The sequence below is a fragment of the Schistocerca cancellata genome, chromosome 2 (assembly GCF_023864275.1).
Source record: "Schistocerca cancellata isolate TAMUIC-IGC-003103 chromosome 2, iqSchCanc2.1, whole genome shotgun sequence".
Taxonomy (NCBI): Eukaryota; Metazoa; Arthropoda; class Insecta; order Orthoptera; family Acrididae; genus Schistocerca; species Schistocerca cancellata.
This window is the reverse complement of record NC_064627.1, coordinates 800,894,305-800,914,020: the sequence shown is the minus strand read 5'-3', so window position 1 is coordinate 800,914,020 and position 19,716 is coordinate 800,894,305. Positions and strand designations below refer to the sequence as shown.

Sequence of the window (19,716 nt, the reverse complement as noted above, 5' to 3'; positions counted from 1 at the left end):
CGAATCATTAGTTCGGAAGTTGATCCAAAAGTTTGAGGCCATGGGTTCTGTTACAAACGTTAAGAAAACAGGATGACCGCGTTCTGTTCGAACTCAAGAAACGAGCTCAACAATTGAATTATCACCAAGTTCATTCCAAAAATCCTTTCAAAAGATCTGAATATGCATGCGTACAAGATTCAGCTTACACAAGAGTTGAAGACTGCGGATCATGGGTCTTGGCTCGACAGCGGAGAACGAGTACTTCACAAAAAGAATAATTTTCTCAGATGTGGCGCACTTCCACCTCAGTAGGTACGTCAATAAGCAGAACTGCAGAATTTGGGCTCACGAAAATTCACGAGTGACTGTTGAAGATTAGATGCATCCACAATGCACGACTGTGTTCTGGGCAGGAGGAAATGATGAGTGAGCTGCCGTCATTGTGAACGGCGACGGTTACCGAAACATGCTTTCTGATTTTTTTCCCTTTTCTTTCTGATTTTTTCCCTTTTACTGATGAAAATGATTGGTTTTAACAAGATGGTGCAACACGTCACACATCCCGTGAAACGATTGCTCTGCTGAATGAAAACTTTCCTCAAAAAAAAAAAAAAAAAAAAAATCTCTCTTTGTTTGGCAGCCAGGAATGGCCTGCCAGATCATGCGGACTTTCGCCTTGTAACTTTTTTTGTGGGTATTTGTGAAGTCAGGAGTGTACATGAATAAACCAACAATACACCAATTGAAGTGTGAAATTAAGAGTGTTATTAACGGCATCCCACCAAATGTTTGTGAACGCGTCGTTGAGAACTTCAATGAAAGCATTGCTCGTTGCTGTGCAGCCTTAGGTAATCATATGGAGAATATAATTTTCCATACATAAACGGGAGAAGTTACTTAACGCGTTTGTAAAAAAAAAATTACATTTTCAATAAATTTTGTATGTTCTGTAGCACTTTAATGTAGCACTTCAATATTCGTCCCCGCTTCCTGGACACCCGCTAAAATGGGGCGCGGAAGAGGGCTTAATTTTAATTGTCACTGTCTTCAGAATGGGACTATCGTTTCCGCAGTATTCTACGATCATGGAGCCGCTTTTCTTTCGGTTACCTACAATTTAGGTATACAGACTGCGATCAGATACTGCAAGCACGAAAAAAATCATCCGAAGATCGTTCAAATGCTTCGTACTGATTTATTTCGTGAAGGAAGCCGCAATGTAAATAATTGCAACCAATGTGTCATTTGAATTATTATTTCGATGATGATACATAATTTAAAAATAAATAAAAATTTCTTTGCTACAAACAAGACAAAGCATAAAAGGACACGAGGTTCAGGAAGGCAACTAGTTTTATGGCGTGGCTGTAGACAACGAGCGACACATGCGTACCCTCGCGTCGGCTGCACACAGCTGTGCCGGATGTGAAACCGCGGTTTGGGTCCCGGTGACGGCAGGCCAACGCCGTCCCCTCTTCTTGTGTCAGGCAACACTGCAAGCGTCTACTGACACTGGAATGGCTGTAGGGTGTCTGATAATCGATAAGCTTTTCTCGGTGAGCGAACGCTGCAAATTGTTCTCACAACCAGAGTAACGATCACCGCCTCTGTCTAATTTTTTTTTCTTTTTTTTTCCAGTTGGTACTGAAGTAAGATAATGAATGAGAATATTCGTGGGGTCACTTTGAGAAGAGTACAGTGGAGTCGTAGTTCAGAATCATTGTTGAACTACTTGGATTATTCGTGATTTACATAAACGACAGTAGCAGAATATCAGAATGCTTCCTTCAACAAGACCATCGTGGATTCCTTCTCTTAATTTTGGCAGTTTTGAGCTAAACGCCGATCTCAAATGACATCGAGTCAAAGAGACGTTGAACTCGAGTTTTAGTCTTTCTCACGATCACAGGATGTTGTTAATAATGTTCATCGGACAAAGAGAGAAATATGAACGTCTTTGCTATCACATGACAACCTGGTAGGGAAATGTTGATTATTAGGCGGACAGATAAGAAAAGAAAGGCGCAGATTCTCTGCAGAATCGTTTAGGAAACGAATACGTGGAAAACACAAACAGGAACGAGGGACAGAATGATAGAACATGAAGCAGCTGTATAGGGAAAAAGCTGTAGGAAAAGACAGAAATTAGAATATACCCAACAAATAATTGTGATAATGGGTATGAGTGCTACTCTGAGTTGAAGATGGCACTAGAGAGGAAGTCATGGTGGACCGCATCAAACCAGCCAGAAAACTGATGGAGGGGGCAAAAAGTAAACAGCGATCTACCGATTAGTATTTAATTGAAGACAGTGGTAGCAGTTTCTCTGGGATATCCTTTTGCGTGAGAGCTTGCTGTTTACCTTCCGCTGGACTGGTCACGAGCCGTTACAAGGAACATCGTTGCGGCTTCTCTTGGAAGCGTTGCTGTTAGTCGTTGGTTACTGAAAGGTGCAACAGGAGAGTTATTCGACGAGGAAATGTTAATATATGATTTCAGTGGCAGTTAAATTACTGCAATTTTCCGTCAACCTCTCGTATATAGAGATATTACCTGTTTTAAGCGCTGGATCTACTCATAATTGGAGAAATCATTGGTGTTTGCACAAAGCGCTCTATCTTTCCATCCTGATTATGTTCACTCTCGACAATACTCCTATCGAAACCCAGTAACGAACATATCCAATCGATTAACTTCTACGGCCAGCCATATGGCAGCTCGCAGTATATACTTTTTTGAAAACACGTGCACGGAGATCCACTGGCGTCTATGGGCAGAGCGATGCTTTTGAAATGGGTTTCAATGTCTAGTCGATAATTTAATGTCTCAACTGGACAGTTATTAGGTATGATATCGGCCTTGGTCATTGTGGATGATCCGCCCCAGAATTACCTTGAATTTATTTAAGGAGATCGTGGAAAGGTAAAATCATGTAGGCAGACGGTGAATTGCATCCCGAATACAAATCGCTTAATATAAGCATTTACGTCTAGCTACTTCTCTGGATTTGCCAGCCAGATTCGACGTGGACAATACATCCGGTACTACGCTTAATAGATATACCAACATGAATATGTTTCATTGCTGTCGAACTTATGTACGACAGTTATGTCATGTACCTCGATTTACTGCGAATATGGAGTTAATGGACTCATCAGTATTCGGTTTAATCGAAACAACAAAAGAGACAGTGGCTATTCATTCAGTAAAGACTGACGATGTGGGTGAAACGTTGAGAAACGTCAGGCGAGGTAGTTTCTAGGATGCTCTTTGTGATCACACCGATTTGCTCTAGACTCGAGCGGGACATGTTCTTAGTCTGCTTAACGCAAATAAACATTTATGTGAATGGAGAACAAAGCTCAAATATAACCAGTTGACAGCGATTCACTTGAAGCGATGGGCTGTAGAAAGGCGTCACAAAACTTAAAAGCTAATTTTGCGACAACGATGCCAGGGCATTTGTTCGCCGAGGAAATCTTGTCAGTTTTCTGATATACTGTATTTAGTGTACATCTAAGTCTACATCGGTACTCCGCAAGCGAGGTTTGGGTTGGGTTGTTGGGGAAGGAGACCAGACAGCGAGGTCGTTGGTCTCACCGGATTAGAGAAGGACGGGGAGGGAAGTCGGCCTTTCAAAGCTTGCTTGAAGCGATTTAGGGAAATCACGGAAAACCTAAATCAGGATGGCTGGACGCGGGATTGAACCGTCATCCTCCAGAATGCGAGTCCAGTGTGCTAGCCACTGCACCACCTCGCTCGGTCTCCGCAAGCGACCTGACGGTGTGGCGGAGTGTGCGTCTGTTACCGCTAACTGATCCCTCCTTCCCCTTCCATTCGCGAATGGCGCGAGGAAAGAGTGATTGTCGGGAAGCCTCTGTATTGACTCTAATTTCTAGAATTTTCAGGACTGGTCATTTCATGAGATGTATGTGGGATGAAGTTATATGTTGTCCGATTCTTCCCGGAAACTGTTCTCTCGGAGTTTCGATAATTTCAGTACTAAACCTCTCCGTGATGCACAGCGCTTCTCTTGTAGCGTCTGCCACTGAAGTTTTTTGAACATCTCTAACATTCTCGCGCCGACTAAACGATCCCGTGACGAAACGCGCCGCTCTTCGTTGGATCTTCTCTATCAGTTCTACCTGGTAAGGGTCCTGGATTTATGAGCACTACTCAAGAATCGGTCTCTAGTGAATGAGTTAATTTCCTTAGTATTCTTCCTATGAATCTCAGTCTACTTTTCCTTCTATTTGTTTCATGTGTCCATTTAAGGTCACTCCGGATAGATACTCAGATATCTTACGGTGGCTACTGTTTCCAGCAATTTGTCATCAGTAGTGTAACTGTACAGCAGTGGATTTCTTTTCCTATACATGCGCAATATGTTGCATCTATTTACGTTAGCGTTCACGTGTCTTACAGAATCCGCGGCCGACCTGTGGGCACGAGCGCCAGACTGCGGTCGTTAAGCGCCAGATACAGAGTTCCACTGTTTGGCGGCGAGCACCCAGCGTCCCTGGTCTCCAAAAGCGCGGCCGTGCCTTATCTTCGGCAGTCGGTCGCCATTGTTCGCCGCGCCATCCGCCGCGGGGGCGTTCGTGCTCGCTTCTGCGTAGGCCTGAGAGGACCCCCAAGGCGTTCACTAGCAGCAGACGTACGCTGACTCGTTATCATGCGCATACGAGGATGTCGATGGGACACCCGATGTATGGTTTAATTCAGTCCGTGGACAGTGCTCGGAACCGTGCCAACCTCTGTTTTTCGCGACAGTACACAGCCTGCAGATGATGATGCACGTTGGATAAGAAACTGAACACACATTCGGGAGGATGTAGCTTCAATCCCCCATTCTGCCGTCAAGAATTAAGTCTGCTATGGTTTCTCTAAATCGGCACATCCGACTGTCCGGAATAGTTAGGACCATTTCCTTCCCCGTCTTCAAACTGAGATAGCGCAGTTTGGGAAATGTCCAGTAAAACATCTGTGTATATTCAGCAAGTCATACACGGAATGTGGCAGAGGATACGTGGCACATAGTGCATCATCCCTCCCCATGTTTTATATTCTAACCCAAAATGGTACTTGATACGAACTAGAATTTCTGATTTTATCGTAATGACTACTTCGCGAAATATGTGGAAGGAAGCGATATGTAGCTTATTTTTTCTTTGAATGGACCCTCTTGAATTTTAGCAGTATACGTCACCTTTGCGCACAAAGTCACTTTTGCAGCGACTGTTAACTGGAGTTGAATGAAAATCTCCATCTCTCATACCAAACATCTCCGTGATAATCCGGCTCATACCAAACCGCCCTATGACGAATCTTAACGCACTTCTGCGTATAATATCCATGTCTTCTTGTAAATTCTACTGGTAAGAATCCGAGAATGAAGACCAGTATTCAGTAATCGATTGAGTGAGATTTTCCAAAGTTATTTCTTTCGTAAGTGAATTATCTACATCTACATAAACTCCGCTAGCCACCAAGCGGTGTGTGGCGGAGGGCACTATTCACGCCAAAGTCATATTTCCCCTCTCTGTTCCATTCGCGGATCGCGCGAGGGGAAAACGACAGTCTGAACCCCTCAGTATGAGCTCTAATTTCCCTTATCTTTGAATGGTGATCATTGCGCGATTTTAAAGTTGGTGGTGATAATATATGCTCTACATCCTCGGCGAAGATCGGATTTTGGAATTTAGTGAACAGCCCCTTCCGTTTAGCGCGTCGTCTATCTGCAACTGTGCCCACTTCAAACTTTATGAGATTTGTAACGCTCTCGCGATGGCTAAATGTACCAGTCACGAATTTTGCCATTCTTCTTTGAACCTTCTCAAAAGAATCAGACGGTCCCATACAGACGAACAATGCCCTAAGAGAACAATGCCCTAAGACTGGACGAACTAACGTATTGTAAGCAATTTCCTTTGTTGAAGGACTGCATCGCTTCAGCATTCTACCAATAAACCTCAATCTAGAGTTCGCCTTACTCGTTACTTGTGTGATCTGATCGTTCCATTTGAGATCATTTCGAATAGTCACACTCAGATACTTGACGGATGTTGCCGCTTCCAAAGACTGGCCGTTTATTTTGTACTCGTTCATTAATGGGGATTTTCGCTTTGTTATACGCTGTAGGTTACACTTACTATTATTGAGAGATAACTGCCAGTCATTACACCACGCATTTATTTTCTGCAAATCATCTTTGATTTGTTCACAACTTTCGTGTAGATTACAGCATCATCGGCAAATACCATCAACCAGATCGTTTATGTAAATCGTAAAAAGCAGCGGACCTATTACGCTGCCCTGGTGCACACCTGATGTTACGCTTGTTTCTGTTGTAGTCTCCCCTTTCAGGATGACATACTGCTCTCAGTCTGTTAGAAAACTTTCTATCCAACCACATATGTCATCGGATAGATCGTAAGCGCGCACCCTTTGGAGCAAACAACAGTGCGGAACTGAGTCGAACGCCTTTCGAAAGTCGAGGAATGTGGGATCAATCTGGAAGCCGGTATCTAGAGCCTGTTGTATATCATGCACATTTCTTTTAAACGATGCAGTGAATTCCAGATGTTCGCTACTTATCTTACAATCGGGCAATGTTGTGTTTATTCTGTTTGTTACGGTATTATCTTTCTATGAATCTCAGTCTAGGACTTTGTTTTCCTTGGGCTAGTTTTAGGTGTTAGTTCCACTTTAGGTCGCTTCGTAGGCACGCTCCTAAATATTTTCCGATTGTTACCATTTTTAGTTACGGTACTGATCGCCAGTCGAGTGACCGAACAGTCATGGAGGCGTCCACTTACTTATGCACATTATATTACATTTACTTATTTTAGGAACTAACTGTCAGTTCTTGCAGCCCTGCAGGTTTTCCTGCATTTCGCCAGCATTTTCTGATAGCTGACAGTTTCAACCCGTCAAGAACCATGCGTTTAGTCTGAATCCAAACACAAAGCTGTTGTTTTCGATGTTGTTCTCGTCTTCAATTCAAAGACTTCTTTGATGGAGCTCTCCACGTTAGTCTGTCCTGTGCAAGCTTCGTCATCTGTGCAGAACGTGTAACCAAGCCTTGTCTCCCTCTACACTCCCCCCTCCTCTCTCTCCCCATCCCCTCCCATACACACACACACACACACACACACACACACACACACACACACACACACGCACACACACACACACACTCTTCCCTCCATTACCAAATTGACGATTGCTGGTTGCCTCAGGATTTGCTTTCCAATTCGATTCAGTATCTCCTCATTAATTATCTGATTACTCATCCAACTGTCTTGATAGCACCACATTTCAGAAGCTATTCACCATTTGTCTAAACTGTTTATTGTTCACTAACCTGAAAGACTGCCGCACACACACACAAATTTACATTTGATGTTAAGGTTTTTTTTTTTTTAATAGAAATACTATTTTTGCTGTTCCAGTCAGTAAGTGTTCTATATCGTTTCTGCTCAGCCATCGCGTATTATTTTGCTGTTCAAATAGCAAAACTCGAGTGTTATGAGGAGTGTTCAAAAGAAAAGGTACGAAACAACATTTTGGGTGTAACTGAAGTCTTTATTCAAAAGTAATCAGCACAGGCGTGAGCACAACTATCCCACTGTTCCACGAGCCGAAGTATTTCTTGTTCCCAGAATTCCTATGGCTGTAACTGTCCTCCTCAGTATCCAGAGCTTTCCTCTGAGATGTTTCTAGCGGACCAAACACATGTAAGTCGCAGGGCGGCGTGTTCGGACTGTGGGGCCGATGCACAAGCTGCTCTCGCTTGTAGTTGGCCATGAGCGTTCGTGTGACCTTGGAGACGCGTGGACGCGCGTTATCGTGGAGCAGAATTACTCTCTCCGTGAGCAGTCCAGGCCGTTTGCTCTTGACGGACTTGCGTATGCTACAGAGTGTCTCACAGTACACGTCGCTGGTAATGGTTTTTCCGTGTCCGTGGAATTCGATGAGTATCGAACCTCGGACGTCGAAAAAGACGGTTTCGTGCCTCTTCATCTGAATACACCTTATACTTTTACTTTTAGTATCTCATTTCGTATTCTAATTCCCTCCATAAGCTCCTGTTTTTTCGATTATGGGACAGTGCGGAAATGTGTCGAAACCGTACCGGAAATCAATTTTCCGCGTGCCATGCGCACAACAGAGTGGGTGGTAATTTTTTTGTGGTTGATCGGTGTATTTTACTCGGTAACGAAATAAACGCCGAGAGGATCGTTGTGCTCTGGGAGCAGAGACTGAGCGAGAGGAGGGTAAGATTTGCGAGCCGCGGCCGGCGGCGTCTTCCGGAAGCGACGCAGTACCCGCCTCCCTCGCCGGGCGCTCCTTTGTCCCGGCGTTTCTGCATGTGCCCCGCGGACCCGTCCCCTACCGGCGGCCACCACTCCGCATCTCTTTATGCGTCTGCTATTCAGCGGACCCGAGCGACGCGCAGTTATTTTTACATTTCAGAAATGTTACGCAGCGGCGACGGTCGTTACGCCAGCACTAGCCGCCCAGAAAGGAGGACGCAAGGGGTTTTTCTGGAGAAAAACCGGCGGTGGACCGGTCTGTCGGGTGTGTGCGCGCCTAGCCGCGAACTAGGCTAATCCGCGCTCACCGTGTTCCCACGCCGCTCTAGCTTCAGCTGCCACCGGCAGATGCGTCTCAAGCCTAAACGTTCCTTTTGACAAATGAGCCTTGCGGAGAAACGCTTTTGTATAGGAGACGGTCTTCTCCCGTCTCCCCAGAGTACCGTTATTACACCAAGTAGAGGACTGCATGCGGTTATTATTGCTCCATGAAGCTCAAAATTAGTCAAAAATTACTCATCTGGACACAGAAATTAAACTCTCAGGCCAATAGGTCTTCATTATATTTAAAACGATGTCTTAAGAAGCTGAGGAGAGCTGCAATAAGAGTTTCCTTAATGTGAATAAAGTCAGATAGATCTCGAATGTCCAGAGTAGTCTTTCACTCTGTGGCAGATTAAAAGTGTGCCGAACCGGGACACGAACCTTGAACTGCACTGCCAGAAATGGAAGAGACGGAAGTGAGCGCTCCAGATGGCAAACCGTTTACAAAAAATTGGATTTGTGGCGCGGATCGGGCGTGGTATGAGTTATTTACCTTACCGTAATTTTCATGCAGCGGTTTACGCAGCAGAAATACAGTAATACTACTGCTTGGAGACATCGCTAACATGAATGGCTCGGCCTTGCCCGACCGCGCCAGAAAACCTATTTGTTCTAGGCAGGACCTACTTCGCATGCGCTCCCTTGGTTGCTCGGAGAATGTCGAGGCGGTATTCCAGTTCCCCCCAGATGTTTCGTAACATTTGTTCTGTCACAGTACCCACAGCAGCATGTATCCTAGCATCCAGTTCGTCTACGTCAGCAACTGGTGTGACGAAGACACTGTCCTTGATATAGCCCCAGAAAAAAAAGAAAAGTCAAGAGGCGTAATGTCGGGATCGGTGGATTGGAAGGAACGGTTCAACACCCTGGCCAGCCCGCTCTCCAGACATTACGCCCCTTGACTTTTTTTTCTGGGGCTATATCAAGAACAGAGTCTTCATCACACCAGTTGCTGACGTCGACGAACTGAAGGTTAGGATACAAACTGCTGTGGGTACTGTGACAGAACACATGTTACGAAACACCCGGCGGGAACTGGAATATCGCCTCGACATTCTCCGAGCTACCAAGGGAGCACACGTTGACACTAACCTATGTAACGGCATCAAATGTAAATTATTGTGTCAAACGGTTATTCTGTAATAAATTGTTATAATCAGGGCAAGACTTCGTGCTCACCCTGTATTTCTGGTATAGTCTTAAGAGTCAGCATGTTTATAGTTCACTGCTACTGCTACTTGCAGCTCGAAGATTCTGAGCTTCTGCTTCTTCACCATGCACTGTACAGTGGCGTGTAGAGTATATATGTAGCTGCAAATGATGTCAGTGTCGACAAAACTTTACTTCTTAATTTTACTTCTTTCTTTCCTCCTCCAAGTGACGTCACACAAGAAAAATTCTTGCATTAGATTTCTGCTGCACTTTACTACACCTCAAAAAGAGCCTTAAGGATGTAGGCCAGATCCCAGTTTGAACTCGCGGTATTGAGGCACATAATGAAGAATGGGTTACTTGTCTACGGCAGTCTTTAAATGATGAACTACCATCTTTTCGCTTCAGCACATACTCTCTGCACACAAAATCACGTGAAAATCATGGTCACGTGTAAAACACAACTTTAGTCACTTTTGAAGGAGAAGGTTGATCGTGCTCCACTTGCTTACCCGAAACATTGCCGTTAGGAAATCATTAGCGATATTCTTGATGAACAGCGTCTAAAATTCGTCGGAGAACTCGCAAAATAGTAGCACATCGAAATACCTTGCACACAAAAGATGTGTAGGACTGTTAAGAACATCTGTATCACTGACCGGTACCAGTCAGATCACAATTATGTACCATGTTACTTAATGCTAATTGCACCAACCTAAAGCTGGTAAAATTCCACACCTGTTGAAAAAAGTCATATTTTGATAATATCGCTACAATGCAGACGTGTATTTCATTCTGGAAACTGCTTCTCACTATGTATCGACTGCACGCGCTTTTCACTTACGGACCAGGTATCGTTAGGCGCGCACGTGTATACGCCGGGACCGGGAGCTATTGAAGAACACCGTTACCGGCAGCCTTCAGTACGTGTGTTCCCACGGAGAGAAGGGCCGCCGCGTAACGTCCGGGCTTCGATCCCAGGTGCAGCTGGGTCACCGCTTTGTTCTCCGCGTGTTGATTACCGCAGCGGGCCGTTGGACTCCATTGTCTTGGCTCGTTTCGTATACTTCTCACAGCTCATAACCCCAGCCAGACTGACGTCCCCTTTCTGATACGAAGCGATGCTGTCGCACAGCAGCACTGCTTGTTATACGACGTTTAGTCGTACACTCCATCATATGCTCACTTATTAGCTGGTATATTGTAAAACCTGGGTCCACATGGAGGTACTCTGATGTTAAATGTATAACGCGCCGTACACGTACACCTCGTGCAAGAGGTACCACCGTCGGGTATTACATCTTTTCTGTTGTAAAAGCTTAATATGAGCTTCGCCGTTGCACTATATTGGAAGTTTCTTGTTTTTTGGTCTCTAAGGTTTTGTATAAAGTTAGTCGTGTTTGCGTCATTCAGCATAATCTAAAGTCGTTCTTAGAAATTTCGCCACGTTTGGGATGCAACGTACACGTGAAAGTAAATTCACTTTTACTTGGCTTTTCACACAAATAATTTATTTGTGTCCTTGTAAAGTTCATTGCTCATTTCTAATTAATTGCGTGTGTAGAGCAATATGGGCATCGAGCTGAATAGTACGTTTCCCAGCAAGGCATTCACCTCACTGACACCGGTCACTGCGAACTTTTCACATGCATGTCATGTAGCTGTTTTGATATTTGACGAACCATCTTTTTTTGTTTAAAATTTCTGGATGTGTATAGTTTGATGACAATTTGAATTGGAAGTCACATATTACAGATCTTCTCAAACGATTAAGTTCAACAACATGTGCTTTATGTGGAATAACCGATTTTAATGATGAAAGTATTAGAAAATCAGCTTACTCTGCATACATCATTTCACTGATGTCATATGGTTTCTATGTCAATTTTACGCATAGAATCAAAATATTCACTGCACAGAAACGTGTTGTAAGGACAGCATGTCACGCTCAGCATCTAACTGTTTAAAAAATTAGCTTCAAAATACATTTGCTCTCGTATGAAGTTGTGAAGAATAAGGCCCAGTTTGAAAATAACAGTAGCAGTTATAAATATAAGACTAGGAACAAAAACAGCATCCACTGCTTGGTGTTTAATCTGACTTATGCACAAAAGCATTAAAGTATGCAGCCATAAAAGTATTGTACCACCTTCCTTGTGAAATAAAGGTACTGAAAGGTAATTAAATCGTAAAAAAAACAAACTGAAATCATCCTCATTGTACTTCATAGATAAATTTACTACTAGGTAGTGTGTATATGATTAGTTTACATTTATCAAATTCTCCTGTAAATTTAGTTATGTAAATCGCCAGCATGTAGCCATGTTATAAGGAGATAATGTAACGGTTTTGTAAAAGTACTGGCACGTTCCACATCACAGCGCCTTGTCGCTAATAAGCAGAAACACTAAACCATATGGTTGATAAGAACATGTTTTGTTTGCACTGGTTGTCTGCCCTCCCCCCCCCCCCCTCTCTCTCTCTCTCTCTCTCTCTCTCTCTCTCTCTGGGGAATGCCGTCTGTAATAGGGAAGCGAAGGCACAGGCAGAAATATGCAGAAGACCCTCAGAGCGTCATTGGATATTCAGGCTCGGTGCACAGCATTACGCGCCGAGGCACGCCACGTGGGCCGCGTGCACGCCTGGGGAGGGGGCGGAGTCGTGTCACCAATGCCGAGTGCGCTCTGCGCGGCTTTGATGCCAGCCGGACCGCGGGCAGCGTCTCGGTAACACAGGCCTGCCGTGTGACCGGTGTTGAAACGAGCCCTTCCGAGCACTGGCTGCTGCACCGCTGGGGACAAATTTCTTCACCGAGCTTGAAAACGTATGGAAATGTAACAAATGGTTCAAATGGCTCTGAGCACTGTGGAACTTAACTGCTGAGGTCATCAGTCCCCTAGAACTTAAAACTACTTAAACCTAACTAACCGAAGGACATGACACACATCCATGCCCGAGGCAGGATTCGAACCTGCGACCGTAGCGGTCACGCGGTTCCAGACTGTAGCGCGTAGAACCGCTCGGCCACCTCGGCCAGTGAAATGTAACACTTCGTCGCAAATAAAATGCGTTCACAGGTGACATGATACAATAATGATGTCTCAGATGTTACTAAAATTAATTGTATAGTTTTCTCAACAAGTTTCTCGCTGGACGTTTCTACAAAGTTCAACAGAACGGAGATTCATTAACGACGACATCCGTCGTTACACACGCGGAACAGTTTCACACCTCTTACGATATTTTGTTTTTTATTTGTGAATACTCTCATGTTTTCACGATAAAATATGTGTCACGTGCATCTATATACTTTGAGAATGTTCATTTATTATTTTCAGTCCAAATATGTCAGTGGCGCTATTTTATCGACAGGTTGAAGTTCAAAGTTATTTTTCTTCAGAATTTCTTGCAACGTTAGTCTTTATTTATTTATTTTTTTATTCGTAGCATCTGGCTAACATTTTCTTTTAGAAAGCACTGCATCATATTCTAAAAATAGAGACTTCTAACATGTTTATCCTAATTTTTACTAACATTTGACATCTGTTACTAGCATTGCTGTAAGACGGTGAGATGACCTTAAGGTGCCTATTTTCGTGACGGCCGCAGTAGTCACTACATTTCCCATCTGCATAGAAAATTCATTTCTCATCATAATTACGTACTTTGTTCTAGCAGTGTTAAGATCCATTAATGAAATTACCATCCCAGCAGTAACAAAGCTGTTTCCGATATAAAAAAAAGTAAGTAGTGAAGAAATCGAGAAAATCTAACACTGCACAAGAATATAAATCGAACAACGCGTTTATGCTTTAAATCGCGAAATCCCGTTTAAGCACCTACGCCGTTAGGAAAACAGCAATGATCTTACATTGAGGAAGGGTACTTAGAGATGAAATGTAAACACTGTGGCAGCCAGAAAGCCGGAGGCTGAAAGAAGAAATTGAAACAGTAATTATCGTCGGTGTACTGTTTACTGTAAACATAAGTTGTGCTAACCATGAGGAAAAAACGCAGTTTGCAGTTCTCAAAAACGAAATCGAATCAAGGGATGCATCTGTTGATGCCAAAGAGAGATAATATTTACTAATTAATTTTAATAATGGTAACATTTTTATATTGACAACTTTTTTCAGTTCATACGTAACGAAATGTCGATTTTACTTTGTGCGAAATACGAGTAATCCACATGTCACCTGTATAACACACACTGTGGAAATACTATATAAAGGCTTATTGCATGCTTCTCCATGAATTTCGATCTTCACCATTACGTGTCCATATTGCTCGTTCATATCATCTGTCCAGTTCCATTATGCCATCGCCGCGGGCTTTCCTATTTCTTGGAATCCGCAAAGTACTTCCTTAGTTCATCCTCTACCACCCATTCTCACGGCTGTGATGAGGTAATGAGAGATGGGCAACTCTGTGTCGGCTCGGTCGTTATTGGCATAGATGGTGGCGGTCGTTCCAAATTCCTGATATTGCCTGTCGTTCAATTATTTCTCATGAGCTTCATTTGTCCTAAAAGGCTACCTGTATGTGCCAATTCTTCTATTTAACAAGGGTTCGTGCAATGTCTCTGTGCTTCATCTCTGGGAGTTTGCACCGTCCGTAGGGAATGGGCATAGCAAGGCTCCGACTTTAACCTTGAAGGAGGACGTACGACTTGTTCGGTTGAGACGGCACGCGCGCATGATTCACATCCCCTGCGCCGACGGCAGGGCTCTGGCTGCGTGGGCGGCCTCTGTTTGTTTGGGTGCCGACACGCGCCGCGCCCAGCCGCGCTATTCCCGTGTTCACGCTGCTCGCAAACTCTCCGCTCACTGCTTACCCGTCAGGGTCAGACTCCACCAGTGCTTACACTCAAAACAACACACAACTAGAATTTCCTGTAAATTGTATTCTTCTTCTCTCTCCTATCTTTTAAAATCGGTAATAGACTAAACAACATCTGTAGCATGACTATGATTATCTTCTTTTTATATCGCAACAGTTACCGCCCACTAAATGGAGGACTTTTGCTTGTCTGCTATACGCGTTTCGTTTCTTTTCTCCATGAAGCATCGTCAGTGGTGGCGACTTTTTGGCGCTATATTTTTACCGAGGTAACACACGTTCTTTTCTGCTTATTTTTAAAATTTTTCTGCGTTTGTACATCTGTAAAGCCTGTTTTTCTGCCTGTTGCAACGTGAAATGCGAATTGACAAAAAAAGACAGAAAAAACAGAAAAAAACAAAAAAGCGACTGTCTTGCCGCGGCCCTGATGTGAGGAAAGGACTGCAGAAAATCGCAAATAAAGATGCATAATAAATAAAAGCGAAACATGCATGGTAAAAAAAATCTTGGTTGGTGCCAGAGACGGTCCTCATTTAGGGAGAAAATAACCATAATAATTTTAGCAACTAAGCAGTCGCCCCTGAGAGCATACCTGCCCCTGATGTAGGCAACCCGCACTAACAAAATGCACTGGTGCTACCCTTGCCCCACTACTACTGTACGGCGGATTCGCGCCCTCCCATGAAGAAGGTATTGGGATTCATAAGACCATGCATCGTTCTGTCTCTGCGCCAACGTCCAGTGCCAATGGTCACGTATCCATTTCGGTCATAGTCATTGATGTTGTGGTGTTAACATTGGCACATGCTTGGGTCATCGGCTGCAAAGGCCCGTCGTTAGGAGTGTTCGATGCACTGTGTGTTTAGACACGCATGCGCTCTGCCCTGCATTAAAAGTCTGGTATTAGTTCCACCGCAGTTCGCCGTCTGTCCTATTTACCAGTCTGCCCAGCCTACGACGTCCGACATCACTAATGAGGGGTGGTCGCTCAACCCCACGACGTCTGGACGTGGCTTCATGTTGGTTTCGCCACGTATTGAAGACACTCATCATAGCACTCCTCGTACGCCAGACAAGTCGTGCAGTTTCCGAAATGCTCGTGCTGAGTCTCCGGGCCATCACAGTCTGCCCTCGGTCAAACTCAGATAGATTGCGCGCATTCCCAGTGCTACACACGGACTGCACGCTCACTGATACTACACGCAACCGTGCGTGTGTGTGACTAGCACTCATTCCTCGACAGGTGACGCTGCTATCGCCTGGGCGGGTTTATATCGATAGTAGGTCGGTGGTCATAATGCTCGGGCTGATGTGTGTGTTACGACGTGAGACTTCGCTAAAACCTGTAGTAGAAGGGACGATTAAATAATAGATAGCAGGAAAGCGGCGGGAATGGATAACAACATGAAGTGAACTTTAGAATAGATGATGAAACAACAAATAGTACGCAAGATGCAATGCAATCACGGCTAGCACCGAGGCAGCTGATTCGATGTGTAGGTAGGAAGGGAGATTTACAGTTTAACATCCCGTCGACGACGAGATCATTAGAGAGTGAGCGCAAACACGGAATTATGAAGGATATAGGCTGTTCCCTTTCAAAGGAACCATCCCAGCATTCCCCTTAACCCGTTAGGTGAAATCGCTAAAAACTAAACAAAAACTCTTCCCGAACAGGCCATGAAGGCCCAACGGTACCGACCGGCGACCGTGTCTTCCTCGGCCCATAGGCGTCACTGGATGTGGATATGGAGGGGCATGTGGTCAGCATACCGCTCTCCCGGCCGTGTGTCAGTTTCCGAGACCGGAGTCGCTACTTCTCAATCAAGTAGCTCCTCAGTTTGCCTCACAAGGGCTGAGTGCCCCGCGCTGGCCAACAGCGCTCGGCAGACCGGATGGTCACACATCCAAGTGCTAGCCGAGCCCGATAGCGCTTAACTTCGGTGATCTGACGGGAACCGGAGTTACCACTGCGGCAAGGCCGTTGGCTTGGTGAAATCGCGGAAAACCTAAATCTGAATGGTCGGACCGGGATTTGATAAGCTGTCCGAATACGAGTCCAGTGTCTTAACACTGCGCCTCCTCGCTCCGTCATTTTATATGCATTTCCCAGACGTGCTGCAGAGGTAAGACGTGCATTCGTTCTACAGCCGTTTGCTACACACTTTCATGACTGAACGTAGAAGATATAAATGAAGCGATACTATAGTTAAAACATTGTTGGTTCAATTTTTGTAAACAGAATTTAGTCATGAGGAAGACGTGTGGCGACATAGAGTTTAAAACTTCATGTGCCAATGCTGTTTAATAAATTCAAGCTTCGTATTCTCCTTTGAAACGACGCCAAGAGACGTCGTACAGATGTTTGTCAATCATTTATCACGTTACAATTGTATATGTGTGTGAAATTCGAACGCAGTCCGCAGCTCGTGGTCGTGCGGTAGCGTTCTCGCTTCCCACGCCCGGGCTCCCGGGTTCGATTCCCGGCGGGGCCAGGGATTTTCTCTGCCTCGTGACGACTGGGTGCTGTGTGCTATCCTTAGGTTAGTTAGGTTTAAGTAGTTCTAAGTTCTAGGGGACTGATGACCATAGATGTTAAGTCCCATAGTGCTCAGAGCCACAAATTCGAACGCAGCTTTAGTAGAGGTAGACATATTCGTGGCATCGTGTAACTCAGTGTCTATGTTTTATACAGTTAACACTCATTTCTTGGCATTGTAATTGCATGGAGTTTGATAGTGGAGTCATTTGTTTGGTTTGGCAAAAATTTATCCATACGTGATAAGGATCGGCCTCTTGTTCTGTAAATTATTCCATATCTCGGGCGCTTGTGTAGCAACTTGTTAAACGTGTCGTCTCCAACATGGGGACGAGCTTCTTTCACCACCACTGGATTCCGCCCCTCGTGTGATCATATGGCGACGCGGCGGCAAGTACTATTGTGCTGCGTTTGGCGGCGCACGTCGTCAACAGGAAGTATCGTTTTCGTACGAGACCAGCAAGTGGTCGTGGCGTGGGAAACGACCGCGGGGTCAGCACGGCAGATCGGCGCCAGCATCTGCTTTTCTATTCCTGTCCGTGTGTGCCCCACTCCCGTAACGAGATCCAAGCTCACTCCACTGCTAGGCAGGGAAATTCCAAACCAGACGAACGTAGATGGAGTTCAGGTAAAGTGGGTATAATACAAACGCTGAGCCAGAGGACATTGACTTCCGGACTCGTAATCGGTTCTAACTAGATTGACTACACAGTAATCCTTTCTTCTGTTTCCAAAGAACATTCCGACAAGTTACAGCGTCTGAAGCCCGAGATTTGTGTGAATTAGCGAGTTTGTGTGAATTGGTAGACAGAACTTGCAGCCACAGGGTATGCGTACCACAACAGTGTCAGTCTCTTTAGCGTAGTCTACAGGCGCTATTATTATACCTCACCTAGGATGAATTAATTCACATTTCTCTGTATTTAATATCGGGGAAGTAGTGGGAGGCGTAACATATTATACCCAGTGTTTCACTATTCGTAAGAAACGAACATGTTATTCATCAGATTTGCGCCAGATTGATGTAGTAGGGTTGGAAAAATCTGGGAATCTAGACTGAGCTTTTGCAGTTTTAGATGTAGTTGCCCAAGCATTGCGCACTGCAACTGATCTTTATACATTGCTGTCATTAACATTTTAGTTGAAGAACATTCTCCGAGATGTGAGTCATATCGAATTGGTTTATAGGAATGAGATTTTTGTAGAGGATGTCGATCAAATGAGTGTCGTGCTTGCCTAGGATGAATTAGTTCACATTCTTCTGTATTCAGTTTCGGGAAATGATAATAGGTGTAACATATTTTACCAAGTGTTTCATATTCGTCTGGCCTGAGTACACAAATAACTCTATACGGTCCCTTTCAAAAACGAGGCGACGTAGTACTGCCATCGCCTGACGCTCTTTTTGATTGGTTTGCGGGGAGGAAAAGCATGACATAAAATATAATGCACGCCATGAAATAGGGATTGAAGTAAGAGTACATAGCCAAATTTGCAGACTGCGATCGTATTACGGACAGCTGCTATTTTAAAGAAAAAATTGTTTTTAGCCGACTTGTAGAGCACGAAAGTGTGTTTGGTCTCCATTCGTACACCCTTACAAAGTTTCGGAATTCATTAGGAGACCTCTAGCCACATTTCATTGGCAAACATTTATATATTTCCAATCATCTGGCTTTCGGCCTGTGTGATTTTTCTTTCCATGCAACACGCCGATTCTTATCGTCGCTGCTGCTCTTTCGACGAGATTCCTGACCATTCGCTGTCTTAACAAAAAACTGAAATATTCTTATGTTTAGGATCCGCAAGTAGACTAATTTACGGCATAAATAAATGCACGATCCATTGAAACTCTTACAAATAAAAATTACTGTTAAACGCAACAAACACTTTTTGAGTATCCAAGTATGGGCGCCGGCTTGTAAACTCAGTGACTCCTACGGGAATAATATGTCAAAGAAGCTTGCGTACGACGAGTAGACAGATTGGATTTAGACTAGTGGTCGTCACACACCTATGCTCAGGAGCCAATACTGGCGTTGTGGTATGGTAGCTCGGGCCGCACGGGTGCCGAACTTAATAGTAGTTGGTGACCTGCGTAAGTTAGTATGTTGTGAGACACCGGTAGGAAAGCTACAGTAAGATCGTGAAAAGTTGGCTGCCGGCTGCCAATTGCTGATCGTTAAAAATCGACTTCATCCGTAACACTTTGTGACGTTCTGCGTTTTAGATTGCTGCCACCCTCAGCGACCTCAAAGTTGTGTTTGTGTTGTCTTTGTGGGCAGATGACTGATTAATAACGCTAATTGCACTTATATTGAAATTAAAATTTTTTTGAACATTATTTCAGGACACAGTGATATAATAAAATAATATTAAAATTTATTTAGTAAACACAGTCGTGGTTGCTTATGAGATGTTACTTTTTATGTGCGGTTTCGCAGTGTTCTCAACACCAGCACGGAGGGGCCTGCTTCACGCCAGGGATTGCTGCTATCACCAAGGAATGTAGATCTGACAATCTCTGTAGTAGATCGAAACCAGTCGTACACGAATAAAAA

At 44.3% G+C, this 19,716-nt stretch overlaps 1 protein-coding gene and 1 pseudogene across 2 annotated transcripts in view; one reads left to right on the top strand and one right to left on the bottom strand.

The window, feature by feature from the left end:
* LOC126162662 (ski oncogene) overlaps window positions 1-19,716 on the top strand; it is a 654,130-nt gene that overhangs the window by 444,549 nt on the left and 189,865 nt on the right. The window lies entirely within an intron of this gene.
* LOC126163641 (5S ribosomal RNA) lies at window positions 16,488-16,605 on the bottom strand (annotated as a pseudogene).